The sequence below is a fragment of the Schistocerca cancellata genome, chromosome 2 (assembly GCF_023864275.1).
Source record: "Schistocerca cancellata isolate TAMUIC-IGC-003103 chromosome 2, iqSchCanc2.1, whole genome shotgun sequence".
NCBI lineage: Eukaryota > Metazoa > Arthropoda > Insecta > Orthoptera > Acrididae > Schistocerca > Schistocerca cancellata.
The window spans coordinates 530,095,196-530,104,022 of record NC_064627.1 but is presented as its reverse complement, the minus strand read 5'-3'; the positions used below and the strand labels follow the sequence as shown (position 1 = coordinate 530,104,022).

Here is an 8,827-nt window from a genome sequence, read left to right as displayed (position 1 = left end):
AATTGGCCGTTATGACCATAATATTAAAATAAAAATTATGAGATATATTAACAGTATGAGACAATAATGCACTCTGACTACTGGTGCACTTAGCTTCACACTACATACCCAAGCTTCGATCACAAAGCGTTTCAAACTTCTGCTGAAAAACTGATTCCATCATTTATCCCATTGCTTCTTCACTTCTTTCATCAGGTTTCCCACTGTCTGATCACTTTAGTTGCGAATACATTTGTGCTAATGTAAGATGATTTTTCTTTCTGAATATAGGCATCGTCCCACGTATGTGTCACCAGTAAATCAAAGCCTGCTGATCGCTTTACCCAACCTACTAGTGCGCCATGTGTTCTCGTTTACACCCACGCGTTTTTGCTCCTTGTTTTTGTATGACGCGATTGGTTCCACTTCTCACTCGCCTTGTAGTTAAATTATTCTTATCGTCGAGTGCACAAGCCTGATATTTCGCAAAGATCTGAATAGAAGATACTGTCAAAATTCTATTTGGTGAATACTTTCCCGTACTACCATATGAACTGCATAATGTTTGAGTTTTTAACTGGTATATTCGGGACAAGGCAACTTTTATAGAAAGGCATAAGTTTCAATCAAATAATAATAAAGAGAGCCACGTGATAGAATATGATGAACTAAAGAAAGCTATTCTGAAATGTCTTAGAATGTTACACCGAAAGATAAAAATTTGGTTAAAGAAACAGTTGAAAACTACAGTCGATGAAAGAAACAAAACAACAATGTAATTGAATGGGCATCAAATTTCATCAGTGATGTCAACGCCTAATACCATATCCAGAAACAGAGAGCAAATGATACAGACAACTTAAAAATTCTTTAAATGTCTGTTCCATTCAAGAGAAGGATAAATAACTGACAGTCAATAAAAGAATTACGGTAGGGAAGTTGTGCCATATGACGTACCAGTAGGGGCCTGTATAGAACCATACAAGATATTAAGGAAGGAAAGGCGTTTGGGGCCTGTGGGATGTGGTGTTTCAATAGTAATGATTCGAGCTAAGAGGAAAAGTAGTGCACAAGAAATTTAAAATTGTGTATGTAGAATGTCTGATATTTATGTCCTATTTAACTGCTCTGCTAAGTAGAGCATGTCAATAATTTGAGTCGAGTCACCCTGCGTCATTACACTGCCCAGAGGAAAAGAGGAACGTAGTGTTTACGGTGTGACAAGGGTATCGCTAAAGGGAACAAAACACACACGGATTGAATTTTTTGCCTTTCGTTTTTCTCAACAAATAGAACACAAACCACTGACATTGTACGGATAGTTATAACAAAAAAAAGCATCATATCACACACAGAAAGTCTAATTTCATCAAACTTTATTTACACAGACTGAATTTTTAACCCTTCGTTCTTCTCAACTAATGGAACATAAACCATTGACATTGCACGGAGAGACATAACAAAAAAAAGGAGCATTTTACGCAGAAGAACCGATCACATACGATTTATACACAACCGCCCAGCAGGTGGAATCGAACCACTCTGACGTTAGTCAGCTACAGGTTTGAAGCCTGCACACCGGACCACCGGAGCTCAGCTGGGCGGACGAATGCGATGTAGCGTCGTATTTAAAGGAAATCTAAGAATACAAAGTTAGTGCGAGAACTTCATTAATTTTGTTATTTAGTTTATAGAATTTCTCAGCAAAGAAGTTTATTTTCCCTTTACGAAAATTCATGCAGTTGTTCGCTCGAAATAAGCATGTAAAACCAAAGATTTATCAGTCTTATCACTGCGCCCCGTTGCCACCCCAGCCGCGCAAGCTCACAAGCGCGCCGCCCACAGCATAGCTTTGACGGCAAGGCGCGCGGCTTGTCCTGACTATAACGACTCGTTGATTAAATGCGATAATTGGTCACATGTTTAGTGACAAAGGAACTGTACCACTACAGATTCGTTTGCTAATATCTTCTACGTGCTTCGTAGGTTCGTAGAAGATTGTACATACCATCCTGATAACTGTATTCGGGCTTGAATATCAGTGTATGTGCAATCTAACTACTCTTGTACAAAATAGAAAACGATTTTTTTTTTTTACACTGCTAGGTACTTCATCTAATATTTCACGATGTTTTGAAACTGGATTTCGGACTATGCAAAGCCTGCGAAATCTCCACTTGTTTATTATCGGAAGAAGGGGAGAGTTTAGTCACCTCCTGCAACGAGACATAAAAGCTGTTATTAAGTGCAGTAGTCGTGCTGGAAAGTGACACGAAGGTCTAAGAATTTTTCGGGATCTCGGAAACTGCAGGAGCTTAACGCTTCCTCGTGTCCCTTCCTCATATAACCTTCCACATCCGAAGAGCCAAATAACGGAAATAAAAATTAATAGCAGGCCCGTATCACATTAAAATAGCAATCGAAAATCATCTATACAGTCTATACAGAGTGTCCCGAAGAAAACATTAACAATCTTTCGGGACAGGTCGCCTACCTCACAAAAAGCAAAAAAGAAAGCCTAGTAAACACGGGCTCTAAAATGCATACTGATACCCTTTTTTTTTTTCGGGGACATAAACACACACACAGCAGCTTTTCTTTTTTTATGGTCTAGTATGACAACGGGATATTCCATAAATGTCAGTGTATACCTGTCTACTGTGTGGGTGCAGTATTGTATTGTATTTATCGGTCCAGTTGTCTACAAAGCAGCTTATGCATAAGACGTTGGACAAGTCAAGTTATCAGTAGACAGCTGAAAGTCATTTCTTGGCACACTTATTTAAGGTTACTGTAACACTCTTTATACATAAGTATTTATATAAAACCCTTCATAAATTTACATATTCTTCAACGGAGTAAAATCAGTGATGTCGTAAATATGACATTAGAGATTTTCCAAAGGTATTGACTTCAATAATAGCTTTTATGTTTTCAGGAAGTTTGTTATAGAGCTTAACTGCCATGTGAAAAGTACCTTTTTGGCACAGAGCTGTGCTAATTTGAGTTATATGTAAGTTTATGTTTTGGCTGGTAAAGTGATAAGTTTTTTTGCAATATGCAGACCTTTCCTATTACATTTATTTTCAAAGAATAATAGGTTTTCTGTAATGCACACATATGGTAATGGAGGAATACCAGATTTCATAAACAGAGGTTTACAAGAGAGTCTAGACTTGCACCCAAACAAGATTGTAATGGCCCTTGTTTGCAGTTTAAAAGTGCTATTAGCTGTTTTATAGTTTCCCCAGAAAGTGACCCCATATCTAAGAAGAGAATGAAAGTAGGCATGCTATGCATTCATTACTGTTTTCTCACTACAGCATGATTTTAGTGAGCAAAGAAGGTAACATGTTTTGCTCAGTTCTGCACTGAGAAATTCAGTATGTTTATTCCATTTTACTTTGCTCTGCAGCCAAAGTCCTAAGAATTTAGTTTCAGTACTGTTACCAACTAGTTCCTCATTGATAGAGGCCGATGGGATGAACATGCCCTTGTTAGGAGCATTGTGGAATTTTAAAGTAGTAACTATATTATTGTGCTGAGGTAACATGTTAACCACATTTTGTAGATTCACACCGATACAATAGGCAATGGCCTTGCCGCAGTGGATACACCAGTTCCCGTCAGATCACTGAAGGTAAGTGCTGTCGGGCGTGGCCGGCACTTGAATGGGTGACCATCCGGGCTGCCATGAGCTATTACCATTTTTCAGGGTGCACTCAGCCTCGTGATGCCACTTGAGGAGCTACTCGACTGAATAGTACTGGCTCCAGTCAAAAAACACCATCATAATGACTGGGAGAGCTGTGTTCTGACCACATGCCCCTCCTATCCGCATCCTCAGCAGAGGATGACACAGCGGTCAGATGGTCCCAATGGGCCACTTGTGGCCTGAAGATGGAGTGCTGCTGCTGCTACATTGATACAATGTATACTGTACCCCAGATGAATAAATCAATCAATCCACAATTCACCCAATACGAAGAGGGACTGCCACATTTATTTATTTATTTACTTCAAATTCCGTGAATCCACATTGTGCTGAACCACAAGGATGTGGAACAAGTCAGGTTTATGTCTTTATAGATATACAACAAAAATTAGGACAATGACAAAAATATAGCAATCTGGTGATATAAGCTTGAAGGGTGAATTAAAATTAAATAGATACAGTTCAAATAAACATTATATAAACTACATAAAATAACCTTTGGTACAGAAACAAGAAAATTGGTGCATTGATCATCTTAGGTAGTGAAGACAAATTACAGCTAACATAATATAAACAGAGACTAGAATATAAATAGGAAATACAATAAAAATATTAAAAAGACAGTCACCGATTAGGCCTACTCTGCAGGTATTCACCCAAAGAGTAGAAGGACTTATCCATAAGGTATTTTCTTAATTTAAATTTAAATGTAGGTACATTCTATAAATGTAAAAAGTCTAAAATTTGAAAGAAGGCAATTATAGTTATGTCGTCTCGTTTCCCTGATGTTTGTTTCATGCACTTAACACATACAGAAAATATACAACTACTAAAAATGTTTGCTTGTCAGAGGTAGAGGGTCAATATAATTTTAAATTTGTCTTCAAGATGCTGAATAAGGAACAATAACTTTTTGCACATTAGATTGAATTACATAATTTAAAACTTCAAAGGTTTTTGTTGTTGTTAGAAACAAATAACATACCAAAATTGGAAATAAAAAATCTTTTCTCCAGCTAGGAGCTTGCATAAATTTCTACTTCAGATGAAGGCCTTGTGGCTGAAAGCTCAAATGTATAGCAGTCTTTTTGTTGTGTCTGTCTGGGATTCAACATCTTCTCTATTTTGTGAGCAGCAATCTGTCCTTTCCAAAGTAATGCCATCATTTCATCCTGAATTTCCCATTGTTTAATTTTCTCCAGTTAGGGAACAATACTAAAATATGTCAGACAAATAATTCAAAAATGACGATGAAAAGAGTTATAAAAACTGGGACAATGATCAACTAATCTGCATTCCACTTTATCCTGCTGTGGAACATTTTAGAAACTGTTTCTTGACCACTTTCACTAACCTAGTACACTGTTTATAACTAGTGCCACAGAACACAAACTGAGCAGTAGAGCTTAACTTTTTGAAAAAAAAAAAAAAAAAGAGGTTCTTGTTTCTGAGCTACGGAATATTTAAACGTCTTTTTGTTTCTCTTTACTGTTCTCTGGAAAGTTTTTGACTGTGCATTCCATGATTCAGCAGTTGTTAGGACTCTTGTACGATTAAGTTTGTAACAAAATGAAATAATTATTCACTTCAGTGGAATTGATATATACACAGAAACTGTATTTATATTTATGTATGTACTCCCCAAGCCAGTGTATGGTGTGTGGCAGAAGATAACATGCACTACTACTAGTCACTTCCTTTTCTGCTTGACTTGCAAATACACTGAGGGAAAACAAACTCTCTATATGCCTCCATATGAGCCCTAATTTCTTTTATCTTATCTTCATGGTTCTTATGCAAAATGTACATTGTTGGCAGTGTAATCATTCTGCAGTCAGGTTCAAATGCCAGTTCTCTGAATTTTGCCTTCCCTTGAGGGACTCCCATTTGAGGTCCCAAAGCATCGCTGTAATACTTACATGTTGTTCGAACCTTCCAGTAACAAATCTAGCAGCTCATCTCTGAACTGCTTTGATGTCTTCATTTAAACTGACCTGGTACAGATCCCAAACACTCAAGCAGTACACAAGAAAGGGTCACACTAGTGTCCTGTAGGTGGTCTCCCTTACAGTTGAATCACACTTTCCTAAAATTCTCTCAAAAAACCAAAGTTGAACATTCACTGTCCCTACTACAATCCTTACATGCCCGTTTCATTTCATATAGGCTTGCTAAGTTATACATAGATATTAAATCTCTGTGACTGTATCAAGCAGCACACTACTGTTGCTGTATTCAAACATTAAGAGGTTGTTTTCCCTATTCACCCACATTAACTTACATTTTTATACATTTAAATCCAGCTGTCATGCATCACAACAACCAAAGATTTAGTCTAAGTCATGTTGTGTATCCCTACAGTCAGTCAATGATGACACCTTCCTGTACACCACAGTACTGTCAGCAAACAGCCACAGATTGTTGCTCACCCTGCTTGCCAGATCATTTATTTCTATAGAAAATAAATCTTGGGAATTCCTGATGATACCCTTGTCTTTGACAAACACTCACTGTCAAGGACAACACACTGGGTTCTGTTTCTTAAGAAGTCTTCAGTACATTTACATGTCTGGGAACCTATTCAGTATGCTCATACCTTCGTTAACAGTTTGCACCAGAACACTGCCTCAAACACTTTTCAGAAATCTAGTAATATGGAATCTGCCTGTTGCTTTTCATCCATAATCCAAAGGATGTTATGTGAGAAAAGGACGCGATGTATTTCATATGACACTTTCTAAAACCATGCTGATTCATGGACAGAAGCTTTTCAGTCTCAAGGAAATTTATTATATTGAACTGAGAATACATTCAAGAACTGTACAGCTAATTGACATTAAGGATATTGGTCTGTAATTCTGCAGGTCTGTTCTCTTACCATTCCCACAGACAGTAGTCACCTACAATTTTTTCCAACCATCTGGGACTTTGTGCTTGGCAAGAGATTTGAGGTTTTCAATAAATACTAGCTAAGTAACAGGCTGATGCTGTAGAGTGCTCTTTGTGAAACAGAATTGGGATTCCATGTGGACATCGCAACTTATTTGTTTTAAACTCTTTCACTTGTTTCCCTATGCCAGTGATGTCTAGTACTATGTTCTCCATACAGAAGTCTGTGCAGTCGTTCAACAATAGTATGTTTGTATGATTCTTCAGTGGAAATAATTTCTCAAATGTAAAATTAAAATTTCGGCTTCCTTTTCCTGTCTTCTGCTGTCACATCAGATGTTACTGGCTAGAGGTCTTAGAAGCACTTAGTGATTTTATGTTGGTTCTTGGCTCCATCCTTTAGCTTCTTGTAATATGTTCCATAAGTCTAAAATAACAGTAATTTTTCCATTGTCATTTGTCTTCCATTTTCCAAAATAATGAAGCTCCATGAAGACAGATATCTTTGTATGTCTTGTATACACTCAATTTTATTTATTTGTGTGTTTTGTGGTCCATAGGTCCATGTTGTGATTAAATTACATGACATGGAACAAGTCAGTTTTACAAAGTTGTTGTGGTTGTTACAGTGTAACATCTTATGGGATCAAATGAATAGTATGAACCAGTTGCTTACTTAGATATGTACATATTATGCAGGTACTTATAGAAAAATTAAATACATACCAGGGAGATACACTCCACTTAATAATACATTTTTATACATTATTTCATTATACAAGAATTTAAGTTATCACAAATGTTGTAGCTGCTGTCTCACCATTAATGAATATATAGATAGTGCAGACAGAGAAATCGCTTACATGTCCTTTAGTCCAAAAATAAACAGAACTATTTCTGTTAAATTAGCCAATCGAGTTTTGAGCATCAGTCACCGAATCTGTCAATATATCACTTTCACAGTACTAGAAATTTTTAACATATTTATTTAGTACTTATTATTAGTAATTTGTTGTCTTGTCATGAATATGATATGTGATGCAATGAATACAATCCAGTATACTGGTAGGTTAATACACGTGAATGCACTCGTGGTACTTTCTTATGGCTGTATCTACTAGGATAATATTCATTCAGCAGAAGTATGCAGTAATGATATTCTGTAATGTCAATAAGTGAACATTTGCAGAATTCTCTTCCAGGTACCTTCTTTTTCTTATACTCACAGGCCAAAACATTTACTTAGTAATGGTGTTTGTGATTTTAATAACCACACCAATGGCTCATATTGATTGTGGCTCAGGGGCACTGCAGATCATAGTTTACATTTGCCATCAGGGACATGTGCAGCATGTCATATGGGCCAAGTCACAGACAGCAATTGGGCTATCCAGGCACCACGATTTCAGTCTAGTACAGTCTATTCCTGAGCTACTGTCAAAGATGTTGTTCTGCATGTTGGATTTTTAAATTGCATTGTATCTGGACTTTCTTGTTCTTATTGTTGGTTTTCATTCAGTAGCCTGTTAACAGTGAACTTGGTGTTGTTTATGGATTATGTTTTTGTATCCAGAGCCAACAGATATGTGGTAATAAGGTCTCACTCTCACCTTCTCATATTTTTGGTGACACATTCACAACCAGTCCCAGCATTATGTATCCCAAGTTTCTAGAACTTTGGAAGCAACAGCTCCCACAACAATAGCAACAGTTTGCAACTCAAGAAGGATGACACCAGCAACAACTGTCACTGCAGCAGCACAACAGCAGCAGTACAGTGCTCAACAGCAGCCATAGCAAGAACAGCGTATTGCTCTCCTGAAGTTTGTGTCACAGCAGAAAAAACAATGTCAGTCAGTGCTCACGGCTTTGCCCCCACCACCATTGCTGGTTTTGATGAGTCTTTGGAGAGCTGGAAAATTTATCAACATCATTTTGAACTCTACTCTTTTGCTTATGGCGGTTTTTCTAGGCAGCCAAGTGCATGGTTTGTCTTCTAGCAGTCATTTATATGAAGTGGTGCAAAAATTGCAGTCATTCTCAGGCAGTAATGCTTGGTTGTTTAGTGATTTATGTACTCTGTTAACTGAATAATGCAGTCATCAGACACACCTTGTTGAGGCTAGGCTCCAATTTAACCATTGTCAATAAACAATATGGACAGTTTTACACAACAGGGGCTGCCGACTTGCAGAGTCTTGTACGCTAAAGCAATTTCATGTGGCAGAATTGTAACATTTTGTA

At 37.3% G+C, this 8,827-nt stretch overlaps 1 non-coding gene across 1 annotated transcript; it reads right to left on the bottom strand.

The window, feature by feature from the left end:
- Positions 1-1,495: 1,495 nt before the first annotated feature.
- Trnastop-uca (transfer RNA opal suppressor (anticodon UCA)) lies at positions 1,496-1,582 on the bottom strand. Its single transcript has one exon. It is a non-coding gene; the product is annotated as a tRNA-Sec (tRNA).
- Positions 1,583-8,827: the final 7,245 nt, after the last annotated feature.